The sequence below is a fragment of the Micropterus dolomieu genome, linkage group LG18 (genome assembly GCF_021292245.1).
Source record: "Micropterus dolomieu isolate WLL.071019.BEF.003 ecotype Adirondacks linkage group LG18, ASM2129224v1, whole genome shotgun sequence".
In the NCBI taxonomy this organism is placed as follows: Eukaryota; Metazoa; Chordata; class Actinopteri; order Centrarchiformes; family Centrarchidae; genus Micropterus; species Micropterus dolomieu.
Genome location: NC_060167.1, coordinates 18,033,311 through 18,054,115, shown reverse-complemented (window position 1 = coordinate 18,054,115; position 20,805 = coordinate 18,033,311). Strand labels below are relative to the sequence as shown.

The window sequence follows — 20,805 nt, the reverse complement described above, 5'->3', positions numbered from 1 at the left end:
TGTTTATTCTGTCATCAAAACTTCTTATTCGTATTCACACAGCCACGTTGATCTAATATGTTGGGGTCATACTGTGTGTTTACTGCTGCGTAGATATAGCAGGCCTGCCAGGTGATTCCTCCTGACATGATGTCAATTCGGCTTACACTCCCAAACTTTCAGACACGTTGCAAATAAGAATCTCTCCTACAAATCACGGCAGTTGTGATCTGCACTTCAAAGCAATAATAAAATAATAAATGCACAATGACACTGTATTAATAATGATGCATACCTGTTCCATTATTTTACAATTCTTGGCTAATGTTTTACTCCTTTACACCTTATTTTAGATCAGTTGCTTTTTAATCTTTCACACCTTTTCCCCTTTTCTTCGCCTCTCAAATAAAATCCATCCATTTATGTGATTCCATTATCTCCTCTGACCCATTTTTGTGCTCTATACATTCAGCTAATGACGATGATCAAGGACGTCTGTGAGCTCCAGTGACTGAGGCTCATCTACTCAACTTTTTTTCTCTTCTCACTCAGTAACTTCTCTACAGAGTTCAAGAAGAAGAAGGAATAAATATCTCTTTTAAAATCATCAAGGTCCCTTTTCCACTGCTCTTCCTCCAGCTCCTTTTGTAAATGTTTCACCTCCATGTGTAAAGCATGAAATTCTATAAAAATTACCATTATTATTATTATTGGAGGCACCCATATCCTCATTGTACCAGAGAGTGGTTCTGTAGAGCAGATAACATAGCATTACAACAGAAATTATTTCCTCTTTAAGAGGGCTTCAGATCCCATTATTGATCTGAAAGCTTCAAACTAAAAGTGATTCTGCTGATCTTATACATCCTTCTGAGGCTATAAATGTTGGATTTCATACCAGATAAAGGCGTGACAGCATCTCCTGCGTACGTACAAATGGAGTGTTGAAACTAAACGTGTTTACTTGTTTAACCATTAACCTCGTCAATGAGTACAGCAGTTGGCATCCACCCTCAGGTGCCTTCAGAACAATACCATCTGCACAACCATTCTTCCTTAAGAATGATCTCAGCTTCCCTCCTAATATGCATATTTTGAAAGATTCAATTTCAAGACCGTATGGTATTTATCAAGATCAATGACCTTCCCCACCCTTCTCCCCTCCTTCATCGTCCTGACCTGTCGATAACGGTTTAGGTGTTATTAAGCTGACCTTTTCCTCTGTCTTTAATATGGCGATTGGACAGCGGGCAGGCTCATTCTAGGTCGCTCTAAGGTTGCTTTACTTAGCACCAACAATAATGAGAGAGAGAGAGAGAGGATGAAACTGCTGGCTGTGAGGCTAATTCACAGACAATCTATTCCAGCGTGTCTACAGTTTGTATAAATGTGTCAATACATACATTTATGGCTGTAACATATGGCCTGGTTTGGGGAGCCGTTGTTTAAAATTTCACCACTCTTAAATGAGCAGTCGAAAAAAAGAAATTAACAATGTACCTTAATTGTTATTACAATGTGTTTGGATATGTGTGTCTATACCTCGTTACTTCAACATACTTCAGCCATCTCACTGTTTCACTGGTTTAAATAACCTCCCATTCCCAAGGGGTTTTTGATTAGCCAGGGTCCATTGTATTTCAAGGGGAAAACACCCTGTCATTGTGTCTGTGTTGAGGCTGTAAAGTATGTGAATGTGTTCTAGGGAGGTATATGCTGAGCAGAGGGCAGTATATCTGCCACCTCATTTCTGCCTGGTTGAACCTCTGCTGGGACAGGTTAAAGGTTATGGAAATGATGAGGCCAAGCTGTGCAGGGCTATCTGTAAACTAACTGACCAAACCAGGGAGGACAGGCTACTGACTGTGATCTCAACCGTTGCCAAAACAATTGCAAACGTCTTTTACAGTTATTTCATATGTTCATCACTCAATCAAATTATCTGTTGTGACGACAGCAAATTACCTACCTTAAAAATAAGGTAGGCCACTTTCTAGTTCTATACTTTTATTGTTTTATCTCATGGATAAAGTAAAGACCTACTTTAATAGACCTTTTGCAGACATTTTGACATGTCATAGCAGGAAAAGGAAAGGTGATACAAATAACATTAATGTCTGCATTCCACTTAGAGAAGGTCCTGGTATTGTGCATGCTGGCTCACTGGAAACTCTTATTGGTGCACCTAATGGAACCAAGCAATTATTAATGATATTAGTTCTGCCTGTGCATTTTCTCAGGTGAACTTTGACAGGAGCCGTTTTCCAATAGCAAGCCAACTTGACAGTGCTGACCTTTGAGGGGACGGAGAACCCCAAGTAGAGGAAGCTGTCCTAGCTTATTAACTATGTTGCACTTTTATTTAGAGCAGAGTAGATAAATATTAATGTAGCAAAAAGATATGCATTTTTATTTCAGTTGGACTGGGAAGTGTTATTATAAATCCTTTAAAAATGAAAAAGACAGGGGAAAAACACAGCCTTAACAGCATCACAAGGGAAAACACCCACTAGTTATTAATAAGAATACATTAAGAGTATGTGACTGCAGAAACAACCCAAGGTATGGCAGGAAGTCATAGAGGGTATTCAAACGTCTGACACAACTGCCCTCCCTAACTATTAACACTTAGCTGAGGGTTGCAGATGACATGTATGAGACATGATGTAGAGAGGTGAGAAACACTCAGTGGGAGTCAGAGACGGTATACAAGCAGACATAGGAGGCAACTATCATTGGTGTGCAGACAGCTCATCATTGCCCACCCTCCGCCAACCTTTAATTACACTGGCATTCAATCCATGCAGGCAGCAGACATATTCATTCCTGTATCAGTCATCGTGCCGGAAAGTCACATCACCACGCTACTGTGGAGTCATAGCGCCCTGAAACACAGTCCTGCTGAGCGCAATAACATGGCTATGTGTGCTGTGTATCATTCTGAGAGACTGAGAAAAAACCTGTATAGATACCACTAACAATAATTTACAATGGCTGGAAACACACTGTAATTATCAAGCCATGAATTGCGTTTAAAAGAGCAGGCTAACTTTGAGAGGTGATTGGCTATCAGAGTAGTCCTTGCAGAAAAAAAAGGCCACTGTAGTGTTCAGTGTTTCCACCTATTCTCAACCACTAAAAGGTTTTTGGTCTTTGTTAGGGGAGGAGAGCTATAGTTTTGATTGGGGTTTGTGGTGCAGATTAAAATACAGCAATTCAAAGCCCCATGAATTGATACTGAGGGGGATTTTTTGGTTAATTGCTTACTTTATGTACTCAGCAGAGAGAGATGATAAAAAAGACAGTATTAGAACAAAAGTATGAGGAAAAGCTTAAGCAACACTGGGGCAAAAAGAGTTAAGATGTTTTACGGGGAAAATGTCATAATCCTAAAATGTAAAGCCCTGAAGAATTTAACCATTTTCTGTGGTGCACAGTAATTATTCCTCACTAGGAAGACAAAAACCATAGTGTTCAAATTTCTATTATATCCTCTCATGCATTTAAATTGACACAACATAATGTGAGAAGAATTTGAAACACTATCTAAATGGAATTTCACAGTAGCGCCGACAGTGAATGAATTAAAAAAGCTAAATGATGTGATGCCTTTTGGGTTTCTAACCTTCGGCACAAGACTGAGCCAGAAAGCCTCGCCTGGTTCTATAAGACAACGGGATTGAGCTCGCTTGACAATATTTATTGTTTGAATATTTCACAAGGGAGATTGCTCATCCCTGACCCCAACGCTCAAAGGTCGCTTCGGGTATTATCAGACACAAGACACATAAGCTCATCCAAATCCCAGCGTACAGAATGCTGACAAAGCACACTCCCACAGCACTACACATCTCCACAGGTAGGTATCATTAACAGCCTTAGACACATATGGCAACAATGAACTGGAATTACATCTACTTTATGACATCGGAAAATTGCAATGACAATATTGTGTTAAACTGGAAAATGACAAATTGAAGCCTTCATTAACATAGGCTGTAAAAATGCCACATAATTATTTAACAACAGCAGTGAAATACTTTGGGGAAAGTTGACTTGGTCTTTACTCCATAGGAAAAGCAACAGATAGATTTCTCCTCGGGGACAGATTGAAAGCGCAACTAACTATATTCTATATATATCGAAGTTTGAGCTGTCATATCTCTATTATACAACCAAAACATGGAGCCAAAACACTGCAGAAAAATATCATTCATCTAACATTTTTCCTTGCCTGGAGCTGAAAACTTACTGTCTATTAATCTGTGTTTATAATCATACGTGACACAGTGAATCAATACTCCCGGTGCTCACAGAACATTAGGCCTGAAAGGCTGCTCCAAGGCTGCTGTGATCTATAGCCGCTGGATGCTGTGTGCTGCCGTTAAGAGCACAACAGCAGCCTGCCCTGAGGAAACGTGCAAAAAAAGCCCCGTCAGGGACACATCCATTACATCAATGAGGAGAAATTGCTTGAGGAAGATGAGTGTCCAGGGTTACCGGTGTTACTGCCGGTGTTGTTCAGCTTAGTAGTCCACGGTTTTGTTGCATCTCTCTCGCTCCAATGATTTTTGTGTGAAAGGACAAAATGAAGGAAGGATTTTAAAAAGCAACATGTAGAGATGTGGAGTATGCCGAGAAGCACTCACAAACCATAGCAAGTCCTGTTCGGTGTTGTCGAACACTAACTGCAGCATTTTTATTACAGGACTTACGGGTGGGTGAAAGGGAAATATATTAATCCGTGATGATATACATTTTACCGTCTCATTTATAAGGGGTTGCTTTGCATTTAACATCTCTGGATGTATTAGGCTATTGTGGGTAATGCAGATGACAGAACAGTTTTATGGCAGTTGTGGATTTTTGCATAAATGTGATCAAAGTTTATCAGTTATTTAATTCCATAAGGGACTGTTAATAATATTATTGGGATGGTGAGGGGGACTGAACATTTATACATCTGACGGATGTATTGGTCCACAGCATTGTACAAATTGGGTACAATCCATGTTTTACTTTATTAAAAAAACCTCCGGGTTATTAAAGAGGTGGTATTATGCTCATTTTCAAGTCTTATTTAGGGGTTGTACCAGAACAGGTTTACAACACCATATTTTTTTTCATACCGCACAATGCTGCAGCTCCTCTTTTCACCCTTCGTTGAAGTCTTTGTTTTAGCTATGGAGTGATACATCTTGCCGTCTCTAAATGATCTTTGTTGTTGAGTTGCACATGCACAGTTTCTAGTTAAGGACTATTAGCCAATCAGAAGCAGAGAAGGGCGGGTCAGCGAGAACCCGGTAAACAGCTTTGATTCATCTGTAGGCTACATGTTGCCGACCAGCTTGGAAACATAGAATGGAGCAAGAGTTTCAGAGTGGTGAGTTATTAATCTGTAACAAAAGTATCTTTCATCTATAAAGTTTTAACCGAGCTCTGTCTCTACATCACAATAACAACTTTATGTCCATTGACTGCCTGGAGGGTAGCTAGTGTTTGGAAGGGAGAGGAGAGGTGTGCTGCAGCTCAGTGTTTTTCCACCAGTGTTTTTGAGGGCGTGTCGGAGTAGCCGCTTGGCGAGCGTTATATGAGGCGCATTTAGCTTTCATCCCAGTGTCGTCACAAGGATGAAAGGGAAGCAGCTGGACTAGAAAGGAGCTGTTTTCAAGCAGTTCAGAGCAGTGTTTTCTGTGGGAGATTGGAACTCCCTTTTTCACTTTGCAAACCTAACCCTAACCCCTTTAACCATCCTCTTGACTTTAAAAAACTGAAACACCCGCCCATTAATATCTTAATAGAACTTCTACTGTGCGCTACCAATGTGCACATTAATAAAAATGAACTACATATGGCAAAGTGTACCTTTGTGTGAAATGAAATTTGTCTTTTTGGTGTTATACATGTATGTATTGTCCATGTATTTATGTAACTATTAACTATGTTGGGATGGCTGAAATAAAACATAGATTTAGGATGAGAAAAAACTCCCTACCTTCAGCCAAAAGAAAGATGACATGCCCTCAACCTTTCCTGACCCTCTCTCCTCCATAATTATTTTCATACAGTCCCTAAACAGTTTCTCAATTGATTTTACAGAAAATATCACAAGTGTATTTTGATAAAACTACACATACAATGACAGAGGTCTTTATCCATTTCACATAGCCCTAACAAGTCAATGCAATTAAATTGCTGTTTCAATTTTGTCTGAAGAAAATGGTACAACTGTATAGTACAAAACTACACTCTGACATGTCATCTGAAAGGAGAAATTTGTGCGCGTTGCTAGGGAGGCATAACATTTTTGCAGACAGGGGTAGTTTTGAATGAGTACCATTACAATTCCGTATAACATACCACACTTGCACAAATTTTTATCAGCATTGCAGTGCTCAACTCTGTGATTAAACTCGGCTATGTTATTGTGCTGACACCAAAAGAGCTGAAGGGCTCAAGAGAGTAGAAACTACCTCATTCATAACAATACCATTAGGGAAAACAAGGTAATGGGATGATGCCTGACCTTGGAGTCACTATGGGGTTGTGTTGTTCTGCATCACCTAATATGACTGGAATGATGATCTATGCTGGCTGATGAATAATCACAGTGGGGCTGACCTGCCAAGCTGGAATAGTAAGGGACTAGTGCTTAATGATAAGCAATCTGTGTAAAACTATAAAAACATCACATCATCCTTCATGCTGGCTACCTTATAGATATAGACATTGGACAGATGTAGGACAGTCCATCAAGCATTTATAATCGTTATCATTGTGGCTCAAAAAATGTGGAATCCATTATGGCCTAGATAATAAATATTTCTGTAACCCGGGAGGATTATCTACTGTCAGTTGTACACTAGTTAATCCAACACAGCCTCCTCGAAGAGTACCATCGTGGGCTCAAGGTTCAGTTGGATTAGCCAGAGTTTGAGAACAAATTCATAACTTCAGGTTTTGTCCTCAGTTTGACACCAACGGGGACACCAGACAGAATAGCTGTTAGAGCGAAGTTAGACTAACATTAGTATAAATTAAATATAAATGAAAGGAAATACACAAAGGAGAAAAAGTTATTTATATGTAATCTCTAAAATGTTATAAATGCTGCAATATCATCAGAAAAACAACTGATGCACAATGAATGCAAATGTGCCAGTTTATGTAAGACCACAATACAAAATCCCTCTATTACTCACACACACACACACACACACACAAGCACAGACATTATGGCTCATCTTGTTGATTCTGTAGGTCACAGCTGGTCATTGTAGGGCATCATCTGGCCTGGCACAACTCAAAGGCTTTGCCTGACCAGGAAAGCTAGACGAGGACGGATTTAAAATGAAGATTAAGCAGAAAATCTGCCTGGAAGAAATCCAGCACTGACACAACTAAAAAAATCCTCCAGCTCCTTGTTCCAATGCCTTTCCTGCTTTTGGTAAAAGCTGCGACGATAGCAGAGCGTGCAGGGACATTTGGAAAATATGAGACGCTTTGCTGACCTCCATGCCCTGATGGGTCTGGGAATTGATTAACGCTCTTTACACACATGCCAGTCCTGCCACACCCACTCATCCCAGCTGCCTCTGCAGGATCCAAGAGGGACCCCCTTCTCTCTGGACAGCAGGACCGGGACAGAGGACGGACTGGGCATCATATGCCTTGCTCTAAAAGACAGCTAGCAGGGGAGTCTTGGTAATGGTTGAGAAGACTTATCTGTGCATTTTTAACTAACTTAAGTGCCCATCTTTTTCCACCCCATTCTTCTCATTCAAACAAACTATTAATTAAGTTTTTGTTTGTGAGGTAAAGAAGAGTTTGTGAAAAAGGAATAATGTCACTATAATGAAAGATTGAAGGGCTCCAGTGGGAGAGCAGAGCCCCTTCTCCAGGGGAAACCGTCACTACTCTTCAATAATACAACACAGTAACGCATCCCTTGGAGTCTGTGGTGGGTGCAACACACAGAGAGCACCAATTTTCTGTTGGGGCTGTTACAGTAATAGTATGTGAGGCATAGTTTGAAGTGCTGACCGAGAGAGAAGATGGGTAAGGGTGTGAATAATAGAACTAAGACTACCATGTTCACTGGGCCTAGACAAGCCAGCTACAGATGGAGGAATGGGAATCATCCACATAGGAACCAGTATGTCAGCTCCACCAGCTAGCATACTGTCTTCAAACAGAATTGAATATCATCTGCAATGTATAACAACTCAATACAGCAAAGCTTAACTCGACCCTAGCAACCATATCTGTGCTGCAGTAAAAAGATGACAAAATATTTTATTGATTTTAAAAGCTGCTATTGTGGTGTGACATATCTTGCTCTTGTTATAAATAGCGCTTGCCTGCTAGAGTTGCCCCTACTGTCTATTACAGTTGCTAATTGCAGGAGGAAAGCAGAGAGAACACAAACACATGCTGTGCTCCTGACATCAAGCATAATGTGGAAACAAGTCACACGTGCTTCTCCACTCTCTTGGAACCAACAACAAAGTCTAGATCTATTAGTCAAAATTTTTTCTCTAATGTTCCTCAGACACTTGCACAACCACTGTGATCCACAAAATGTTATCTTTAAGTATTGGCATGGGAATAAATTAATGCTTATGGCAATTTAGCTTATACCGACTAGCGTTCCACCAGAAGGCGAAGGCTTTCACACCAAAAGGGCAAATTCGACATTGTGCAGAGTAATGCCAAATATTTCCTATGGAGAGAAAGCAACTGCTAGCCATTGCTGTCTACATAGTTGCCAAAGTTCAACTAAATTGAACAATGACCCTAAATACACTTAGCCCCACAATGTGCATCCAACAGGATTCTGGCCATGAGTTATGGTGGCTGCAATCTGTAGAGAAGAGTGGTAGAAAAATTCATATTGGCCATTTCTACTCTACTATTCTCTTCTCTCCAATCCTTTAGTAAAACTTCTCAAGCAATGATAGAAAGTATCAGAGAGGATGAGAGCACCAGGTAAAAAATTGTATAATATAATTACTGACATTAGTTTGTGGCATCCTAGTTAGCCGCTTTGTGCTGCCTCGTTCTGTGCATAAAAACTCAGCAAACTACTCGGTTTTGGTCTGAAACCATGATGAGTTGGGTCACATGCCAAAAAGGTTAAAACCCCATATTCGAGTGCCATGCTTTGGCACAAGAAGAAGGAAGGTGAACTGACAACAGTGACAACACCTGGCTGATCTGCAGGGTGAAACACAACCAAGCTGCCTCCCGACTTTCACAGGTCTACCTTACAGCACCCCTTACATGCTTCTTTGGCTGATAAACATAAAGGTAAATGACAACAACATACTGTATATCCACAATAATCAATGCATGGAGAAAATAAAATACATTACTTGAATTTAGAAACTACATCAGAGCGTCATGGTGACTTTGAAATCAAGAGCTTGTTCAAAACACCGCAGTGAACTGGACCTGGTGAGAGACGGAGGACGTTTAAGAAACACTGAGATTATTGCAGGATCCCTTCATACCCAGTGTAATGCCAGCGGGTCATTACTCATATTACTACACTTGAATTAGGTAATAAGCTTTGATAGAGAAGGGACACATGAATGTGAGAGATACATATAGTGAAGTCACTGTTTTATCCTTGGAGGAAGAAATATATCACACAGAATTACATCCCTCTGGTGAGGTGATGAATTACCCACTGTGGTGGTGAGTTTTACAGTAGTGGTGAATAAAGTCAGCAAATGAAAAATGACCCAGTAAGCTATCCACCCCATGACTTCTACTCACAGCAAGTGGTACAATAGAAGCTGAAGTCTTTAAGGTCGTTGCCTCCTTCTTGAAACACCTTACAGTTCTATAAGAACCTGAATCAGCTTTTTGCTCAGCAGTATGCTCCGCTCACAATGACTAATGTCTCAGCACAGGCCCCATCTCAAGAAGAGAGTTGACCACTTACTCCTCTCCTACCGCATCAGAGAGCAGCAAAAATATGAGCTCCTGTGTAGCAACCACATTTAAAATCGAATCCTCCTGTCCTCTTTGTCAAAGCTTTAGCCTGCATGAGACTGTAATTAGTGGGATGGCAGTGGAAGTGCTAATTGGCATCTCAGTTTAAGTTTTGATTTAACCACAGTGCTTCATGCAAATGTCATACACACACCACAAACCGGGTCTTTCTTCTTCGCATAGTGTACTACACAAGTCTACCAATTACTGAAGATTTCCATACCTGCATCTACAGTATTAAACTTTGGTTATTTATAATGATGACCCCTATTCAGGGTCAAAGAGTTTGTTGAAATAAGTAATGTCCTCATTTTATCTACTAAAATCTCCTCCTTTATATTAAAATGTAATGATCCTGACTTTTGAAGAACACAGACTGAAGTAGCTTTTTAAAAGTAGTTTAAAATTGTGGCTGCAACTAATTTGTTGAAGAAAACGGGAAAGGGTAATGCTTGGTTATTGCACAATGACTATATGGCAAATATAAACACTTTTTTTTTTTTATTTGTTACAGCTGAGGTTTAAGCAACCACGTCAGACTTCACTGCTGATCCACTGCTGGACCTGAACTTGCATTTCATACAATAGACTACGCTTTTATATCAGCATATATAGTGCTTGTTAATATATAGCTTAGTAGTTTCAAAAATAACTCATAATCTAAAAGTATGTGATTTATCTAAAATATTGCATTATAGTTTCCCACCAGTATTTGAGTATTGCAGAGCAACGCTGCAACCGGTGATCGAGGAAGAAATAATTCACTATTTATACACACTACATCTGCTTTGTCACGTTTTTTGTTATGCTAACCCGCCTGTCAATTAATGTGAATTCTCACAAATTGCTGCCAAGAAGTTCCCCTGCCCACAGGGAGGTTTGTATTCCCACCATTCTTCCAAAATGCAACTTTATTTGCACTGAATACATGTGAATTGCACAGCCAGCTATCTCGCAGACTGTCATCTCACTTCAGGGCAAAGTTAGCTAACCAGTTCTCCAGCATTGCTAACTTGTGTTAATAACCTCCGCGCGTTTGAAAGGCTGATTAGCTTGCAGGAATGGGTGAAAACTGACTCTGCTCTGGGTGGTTAACGCCCAAAGTGCACCTGCGACATGGAAGAAAAGTGAAGGTCAAGTATTGACAAGTTTGCTGCTATCGCTGATTGTCTTCTTCTAGATAATCTTTTATTTTAAGAAGATAGATAAGAGACATAAGTGAGTCATATTCGTTATCTTAGAGGCCCTGAACAAACTTGTTTGTGGCCATTGCTGTGTTTGATTGAACTCCTCACTCTGTTAACTTTATTGCACTTGTTAGGCTAGCTTACACCTTTTTCATTCTTTACTACATGGAGTCTGGAGATTCCCTGTAATTCCCAGCAAAGCACTGCCTACCTTCAACTTGAACAGAAGTCTAATCAGCCAGAATAAGTGGAAACACTTGAATGAGTGAAAGGCCCTTTAATCTGTTATCTAAATGTCATCCTCTGATTGAGATCCAAATAGGTTTAACTTTGCTAGAACAGAAATGTCCCACTATAAGGGAGTCCTGTCTCTGTTGGATTTCTCAGTTTATTCATAATCAACTCGACTGGCCAGTACAGTATAAAGATTTATTAATATCAAGGAAAATCATAAGATGCTAGCAGTTTGATTATTGAGTATCTCTTAATTTAACTTTTAAGTCCTTGATTCAGAGTTGTTGTTTAAGAGATACCCGTACCCTATTCATTACATAGTAGTTAGTTCCTGATTTCTTACTTACACATTCCTTAGAAAATAATCGAAAATGTGCGTGTCTTGTTGTAAAGTATTTACCACATCACCAATGGGACTAGATGGCATCTACAAGGAAGGGGACGCCAGTTTCATGTTAGCTAATACAATTGAGCCAATAACACTGTTGGAAATAGAAATCTCATTAAGGAGAAAGGTCGACCTGTAAAATTAAGCTAACTTTCACAAATAGCAGTGGAATGCGAAAGCAATTTACCAGACCCAGTATAGGTCATTCATGAGAGATGAAAATGTGCAACTTTTATGTACAAGTTGAAAGTAGTCGACTGATGAAACTATGTCTCAGTGGAAGACAGCACAACTTCCCCAGCAGCTGTCAGGACAACAATGTGATGCAAGCTGGTGTTGAAGATTTCTGTGCAAAAACCAGAAAAATCAATTTTGGGGGGAAAATTATTATAGAAAAAAATATTGTAGAATTTCATTATTCAACACTTATAAGATATGGAGAATATGGTCTGTAAGAGTCATTGTGGTGTTTTGTCATTACCCTGATATCTTTCACAATAGCATGTTAGTTTACAGACTGTGTTCTTTTCATCCTTTTCATTTGTTTTGCTGCACTCCTGCTGCAGGCTGTAATAATAATTACTGATGCTAAGTAGGCAATGGTCCAAAAAGCTCCTCTGCCAGTCCAGGAAGCTGACCTTTTGTGTGATACTGTATAACAAAAGTGCAGACAATAGTGCACTGGTTTAGTGCTCCCCTGAGTGATTGATGTCATCTCATTATCTGTAGGAGTTGAAACTGCTGAGAGCGACCCGGGCACTTTTTCTCTGTATGTCAATTTGTGCACTCTTTATCCGCCTCGGTTTTTCGTATGTCGCTGCCAACACTGCAATTGTGCAGAGAGTCCAACAGCCTACTCTCTCCCTCACTGCCCTCTCTTCCTGCATCCTCTTTCATTAATCAACCTCTTCTCAAAGTTTTAAAACCCCCAAATCCCTCAACTCATCTAGTCCTTTCTCTCTTAGGATTTTTTTCCTCATGATTATTAAGATTCCTCTCCTCTCCCTGTAGTGCGACTCCTGCAGTGATAGATACTCACTCTCTCTCTCTCTCTCTCTATGTGTCTGTCACTGTTTCTCCCTCCGTCTTTAATGCTCCTCAGCGACCTCCCTCCGGTTGGTTCTGCGTCAGTGATCACCATTCGTTTGATCCACTGGGGCTTCTTCCCAGGAGAGTAACTACAGTAATAAGAGCTGAGAGGCTCTGAGATGCATACTGCCGGCACCTTGCAGGGAAGCTACCAGAGAGGCAGCAGAAGTCAGGAACACTTAAACATAATCAAACAGTAAGAGCAGAAAGAAAATGAGAAATGAGAAAAGAATTGAAAATTTTCAAAACCTTTCATTTCCATTTTCCACAAATCAATATGACAACAGCAATAGCTCAGTGAGACCACTGCAGCGTGTCAGCATGGCAGAGTCATTGTTGTCAGATCTGAGACATTGAAACAGCAAGGGTTTTCTGTTCCTGTCTCTCCTTGAGGCAGTACACTCTCAAGGGACAGAGCTGGATTGACTGGAGACCTTCATCAGTTGCCTCTTCCTCCACAGTGTTGCCTGGTTAATTAACGAACACTCAGCTCAGATTCTTGAGGCACCATTTTGTTTCCTATTTGGACCATATTTCTGTAGACAGACCTCTCGAGACACTCCTGAGCATCTGGCGAACCTCGTGCAATAAACACATTTTTACTTTGAAGAGCCAAAGAAAGCTGATATTTCAACACCAGAGATCAATTTGCCATGAAAGTTACTGTGTGAGCTTTGTCTGGGGGAAAGTATGCTTACTCTTGTGTGGAGCAGAAGATTACTTTAGAATTCACAGAGAGGAAAATGTCTGTCTAAAACTGCCTGAAGGAAAGAGCATAACTTTTATCCCATTGAAAAATATTAAATGTAATTTTATGGGTCAGTGCAGCCCATGTCTCATCACAAATAAAATGTATCATCAGTTTTTGTTACAAGGTGGGTTGTATTTTGGAGTTTTGGCCATTGATGTTATGGGTTTGACAACATTGTACCCAGCAGCTTCATTCAAATATACCCAGATTCAATTCAATTCAAGAGAAAAACTGAAGAAAAACGATGAAAACTAAACAAATGCATCAAGGCACACTGATGTGAGGAAAGAGTCAACCAAAGCCATCATCTCTAATAAATTGACATTATTTAATTTAGTTAATAAAACTACCTGACGACAAAGTAACAAACTTTAAAATCTGCTGCAAACTGAGTTATAGCCAGGATTTCAGAAATACCATACTTTCTCAAACCCAAGAAATGTTTGACTAGCCACCGAAAACCTACAATCATTTCACTGTTAAATTCCATTTTGTCTAAATTCAACTGCTCCACACAATGTTTCAATGACATGATGTTATCTAGTTTGTGAAAAAAAATTTTTAACATATTGTTTGCTTAAAGATTGTAACATCTGAGTACTGACTCTAAAAATACCAGAATGTTTCTACAAAAATCACCAATTTATGCACAATTGTGTGATGTAACCTTCTCCTCAGGTCGTTTAAGCTCCTGAATTGTTAGAGACAATGCCAAGGACATGTCCTCAATGATAGCCATGGTCCTGACTACACATTATCCCGGGCAGATGATGCAGCATATCTGAAAGCAAACTCCAGTATATTTACTGTTGTCCAATGACTTTAATAAACTCCAAATCACCTTGTGAGAAGAAATATAAATAAAATGTTTTTTTTTGTTTGGAAGAGCTTTATCAATAAACATCAAAAAGACAGTAATGTTGTTTTCTAATAATGAAAGAAGGTCAGCACATTAAAAAAAGGTCAGGTATCTATTGGAGTTGCAAATATTACAAATTAGTAATAATAACAATTGTTTTTAGTGTCACTTAGTATGTTTTTGTGTTGTCTGACCAATAGTTAAAAAAGATATTTGATGTACAGTCACAGAAAAAACAATAAAAGCAGCAAATCTTCACATTTAAGAAACTTGAACCATAGAATATTGGCATTTTTGCTTGATTAAACAACTTATTAGAATTATAAAAATTGTTGGCTGTTCTGTCAATCGATTAATGGTTTCATCTCTAGTATGTGTGGCACACGCTCTATAATGTTAATTTTAAATGAGAGTTCATTTCATAAGATGCTGTTTTACTGATGCTCATTCAACAGGTTACACTTTAATGCAAACAATACCTTATAACTAAATACTGAGGTTTTTGACTAAAAGCAACTGGCAACTTCATGACAAGCAATTGAAGCGTACGGAGCATCCCTTGTCGCTCCTTGGCATCCCGTCCTATCAGGATTGCTGAGTAAGTTGAGCCGTTAACCTTTAGGATAAACTGTAATCCTCTCTGTAAAGAAAATGATGAGGAACATCAGAGAAAGTAGGGCCCCTGAATAATAAGGCGTGATTAATGCAGTTGATGAGCAGGGTGTAAGGGAAGATTTCAAAAGAGGAGGGCCATTTTGCTAAACAAATACACAACCTTCAGGGGAAAAGAGCAGCTGTATTTCACACAGTACATGCCATATATTTAATGTCTATGACTACTGTTTAGGCCTTACTATACTAACGATATAGACTGCAAGATGACAAGATGTGTCAGGATCCAGGTGGCTTCTACCATTTTCTCTGGGAATCCTTGAGTAGTGTACATTTTAAAAGCAGACAGGTCGCAGGCACAAAAAATGTGAACTAAAAACAATGTAATGTAACTTAATCTCGTAGTGGACCTGACAAAGCCTCTCAGATGAGATAAATACATACACACAAACACACACACACACACACACACACACACATCTACAGATAATTTAAAGACAAAACTGATCCTGCTTAAGCTCCTCAAGTAAGTCTCTCTAACACCTAAGTGCTCTGAAATAACGAAGTCAGTGGGTGGTTGGCTTTTCTTAAATTAACCTTCCTTCGTCTCCATACCTGGTCCTGGCCTAGAAATGTCAGAGCAGCTAACTGCTGTTGGATCAGCAGGACTCGAGCTAAACAGGCCAATTTAGTGTAGTGAATGAAATTCTAAGCCACCAAATGCATAAAAAAAATCTATATTTAAACAGATTTAGCAAGCTCATTATAACAGGGCAATAGATCTGACAGAATCAAAATAATTAATGGTGTGAGTTTAGCTAATTGTTGGATTGAAGTGTAATAATGGAACCACAGCGGCAGAAGACTCCTCATTTATTGTGTCAGACTGTAGGATCAGTACACTGAGCAACGCCGCATAATGATTCACACTTATCCACTTCCTGTTTCATGATGTGTCCATCCCCCCCATGACACAGACTTAATTAATTTTAAATGTATCATCCGATAATGTTCATTGGCCCATGCACATACACACACATCCACACACAAGCATTGTCCCTCAGAATGAAACGAAAAGAGGCCTTCAGTATCAGATGTCCACATATTGCTGATCACAAGGTTAAATGATCGCATTGGTATGTGCATATCCACGCATATCTCATTACAAGGCAGTAGAGACACAAGCTCATAAATCAAAAGTTACTGCACTGCAGCTGCATGACAGTCATAGAGGTCAGAGGTGGATAGCAGCTGGTGCATGTTGAGCATCGCTGCATTTCTGACCCTGGTATGAAAAGTAATGCACTGTACCTTGATTCATCTCCGGTCCATGCAGTTCCCATGGTATACAGCTAGGCCGCAACATCTTCTCATTGCTCAGCATGAAGGAAAAATCCATATTTGTCCTTCCTCCTTTGCATTTTCTCTTCCAGTCTCAACCTCCCCGCTGTTGTTGCAATATCAGTTTACTGCTCTGTGGATCCCAGATGAGGGATGGGACACAGATTACCAAGGAGATCAGTCCACTCCCTCCAATAATTTCCATCCCCCATCCATCCGCCTTATCAACTATGGTAAAGCTTGTGCTGTGCCACCCTGCAATGATCTTCCCCATCCCCTGATCCCTCTCTACCAGCAATCCCAGCATGGCAGATGGGACATTTGTGTATAGCCCTTAGACACTGATACACTGCTGACTTACAGTCATTCCCAAGCCGGGACCTTCACCCTCTGGCTGTGTAATCAGACAGCTAAAGTAGACTATATTAGAAAGCTAATACCTGATAGTGACACAGAGACATATGTAAGGCCCAAGACAATCTTGGTGTAATCCTTTGATATCAGCAGTATTAAAGGATTGCATCCACTCCACTTGGAACATACAGTATGGCAGCAACAATGTCTGCACTTCCTCTAATACCAAGAGCACATTTGAACATGAAAATGAGACACTCTTGAAGCAACAGTCTGCATTTTAACAGCCACTTCAGTATCTCACACCGCTGTCGGAGAAATCAAATGACGTCAATATGCTGTCTCCCCAGAGAGTACTTAACCCGCGCTGTACAAGTGCAAAATAAGTCAACATAATGTGTGCTGAGATACTGTAAACACCGTGAGGAACACTGTATGTCCATGTGTTTACAGTAGAGGCACACATTTCAGTTGTTATTATTATTAATGTGCTCACTTGTGGCGATGCACACGTGTGTGTGTTTTGTATTTACAGTATGTCTTTATTATTGTTATTCTGCATATTCTTTCTGGAAACGCTCCAACTTTCATAAACATTTTTAAAATGTTGCTTTCAACTCTTACACATTTACTGGCATTTCAGCAGCATTCCTCTCTTTCTTTTGATCTGACATTTTAACTCCTTTCAGCGTCTTCAACTTGAACAACAAAATCTTCTGCCCACAACTTCCACCATTCATGCACAATTTACTCCAACTGCTTTCAGAGCTTACGCTTTAGCTGACACTTCAACTGACAGCTTCTTTTAGTTTATACACTTAGACTGGCGCTCTCATTTCTTTCATGACTTCTACTTCACCTGAATCTTCATCCACTTTATCATCTACACTTTGACTGACATTTCAACTCCTTTCAACACTTTCACTTCAAGAGATACTTCGAGTATGTCATTCTCCCAAGAACGACAGCATCAGTTGTTTCAGCCCCAAAAGACATCACTTTACATTCAAGTGACAAAGCCGTCACGTGGCCCGTAGCAATTATGACTGGAGCAAAGGAGGAAGTTAGATGACGCTGTTATAGAGCTATAAAGTCGGTGTAGGGAGGAGATTGCAGTGGATCAACAAAACATGGGAGACAGTTGTTCGTTACCCCGTTTCCAACTGACAATCAATGTTGTTGTTCTATTAAGCACTAAGTGCTTTTAATCATTTCCCTAACTCTAACCAAGGGTTCATTTATTTTTTGAATTTTGTAACCATGACATCCTAAATGTAAATGCTCTGTATTTGTATAGCGCCTTTCCAGTCTTCCGACCACTCAAAGCGCTGTTACACTACATCGCATTCACACACTGAGAAACAAACAAACAGAACTAATATTCACACACATTCATTCAGAACAGCCATCGGGAGCAATTCGGGGGTTCAGTGTTGTGCCCTAGGACACTTACACATGGCGCCTATAGGAATGGGGACTGAAATGCCAATCTTCCTATTAGTGGACAACATGCTCTACATCCTGAGCCACAGCCGCCCTTGCACACAAACCATGATCTTGCCATAAACTTAACCAAGTTGTTTCTGTGCCTAAACCTTACCAAACCTTAACCATAGTGTTGTCACATCAGAAAACAGATTTTTCAGCAGTGATTTGTAACAGTTTTGGAAGCCACAGAGAAATGTTGTCCTGTTGATCAGGGTGTCAGATTAGAATAAACTTCTATGTGTTGTTCTAGACAACATAGACAAACAACGTATTTTGTTGTTTCATTTGGAGGACCTGTTGCTTCTACTTCACTCAGCACTCACATTAACATTGACACCTTGTCCAGCCCTTCCATTTTAACTGCCATGCCAACTTCTTTCAGTAATAGTATGTCAACTGCCACTTCAGCTTTAACTTCTTTCACTATTTCAAGAATGTGTCAATCGGTGGTGAGCAAACGTAAGTGTAGCCTTTTCTAGTGAATGTAGACATGAGTTCAAATAGGAAAAATAAGCACCACTTGAAGCACATTTTCTAATCAAGCACATAGAGATTTGAAAAATGAGGCTTTAGGTTTGTAGCAACCACATAGCCATGGTTTCTATCAGCTCTGTGAGGAAAGACAGGAGCCACGTCTGGAGGAGAGAACCAATTAGTTATCTCTCCATGGCTTGTCACCTGACAGTCTGCTCATCCACAGCCTGATGGAAGAGCCTCTCCAGCCTGCTCATTCAAACCAATTAAGGGCTGGAGGTGTATTAGCACACACTCATTACCTGTCTCCCACAGTGCTCCGCAGCTCTTCACATCGCAGCTCATTGGTCTGTTGAAATTCTCACACTTTTGCCCTTTCATATCATCTTGTCGGTTCTATATCATCTCCCTTTCTAGTTTTTTAGAGTTCTAGTATTTGTTGCTTTCTTTTTCTTTCTCTCTGCTACAGATGGAAATACAGCCAAAAATACTATCCGATCAGCGGGCCTACAGAGAAAAGCATCTGTGCCTGTGAGTGATTAGAAATCAGTTTGAACATATGTTACAGTTTAAGTTATAGAAAGCACAAAGAGCAGAGAAATGAAAGAGGAGCGTGTTCATGAACTCATGAGAATAAAAAATATGGAAATGCCCTGCAGCGCCAAATGAAAACAACAGAGAGACATCAAAACATCCATAAAGGCAAAGATACACTGACAAAAGCCTTGCTTCTCAACATTTCCCCTTTCTGTTGGCACACAGATAAACAATAAAACAAAATGATGGGGGACAAAAGCCTGGACTCATGTCACAGGAAGAGTGTGTATATGGTCTTGCTTAAGCTGTTCAAACAGTTTATCCATTTGAGATGGATCACATATCTTGCAAAACACACTAAAAAACCGTGTAACCATAAACCTCTCAGAAATGAGCTGTAATTTCAAAGCACATTTTGACTCAGCACTGAGATGGTTGGAATTCCCCCCATGACTGTAGTGGTGCTGGGAAAAGCAGAGAAAGAGAGATTTTTCCAAGACAACAGCTTAAGGGAACCAGGCGTGTGCGACAAAAAAAACAACTGTTTCACTTTCACAAGATCATTTCCGTTTCAGAAGATGTCTCATAATCACCTACATATTTCTGTAGGTCTATGAAGTGAAACCAGCTTTCATAATTACTGTATACCTCTCCTGCTCCAGGTACTCAAACACCTTTTCATTTATTCATAAAGGCAGCACAGTGTGAGTAAAACCCATTTAAATCCCTACTGTGCTTATGGTAACTTGTTGAAAGGTCAAAACACACTAATAAGGAAAAGTTGCATCGATTAACAGGAATTAATGGTCACTTGAGCTCAACAGTGAACACAAGCACCTCTAATTGAACCCAGATGGAGATGCAAGTGAGTCCATTTAACAGAGCCTGAATAGCTGAAGAGCCTCATTGGTTTGGGGAAATTGACTTGTGGTGTTTTTCCAGCTTTTGAATTGAATTCTAACTTATGTAATTTAGCTTACTCAACTAATAACGTCATATTGTAACCATGAGGTGTGAGCCAGTGACAGATAATACCCCTTGTGCCTGGTTGTTTCCCCACGATGGTGGATTTACATTGTGAAAATGTGCTTTTGACAACTGTGTGAATCTTTCACACCTGCTGAACAGTGATGGAAAGTACATTTACTTACATTAAGTGGTAAATGTAAGGAAAATTGACTGTTTGTGAAGTTTCTCAGTCATCCAGGTCATAGTTATCCAAGGTGGGCTAAAATGGAGGGCAAATTGGACTTTTTTTGAAGGTACCCGAAGATGATTCGCCTCTCATCCAAAAGGCTTCTTCAGTTCTGACTGACTGGCTGGGAATCTCAGCTATAACCTCTGTGATAACCTCCGTTATCAAGGTGATGGATACCACTTGGTTCATTAATGCTCCTGGTAATGACTGTCATTAGCATTGTCACATGAGGCTAAATGTAAGTGTTTGTTCAATCTCCTGGGAAGAGACTGTTTCTCTACTCTGGTGGCTTCTTTGACTCCTATTTCGAACCAT

At 39.9% G+C, this 20,805-nt stretch overlaps 1 protein-coding gene across 3 annotated transcripts in view; it reads right to left on the bottom strand.

Moving 5' to 3' along the window:
- kaznb (kazrin, periplakin interacting protein b) overlaps window positions 1–20,805 on the bottom strand; it is a 110,243-nt gene that overhangs the window by 21,758 nt on the left and 67,680 nt on the right. The window lies entirely within an intron of this gene.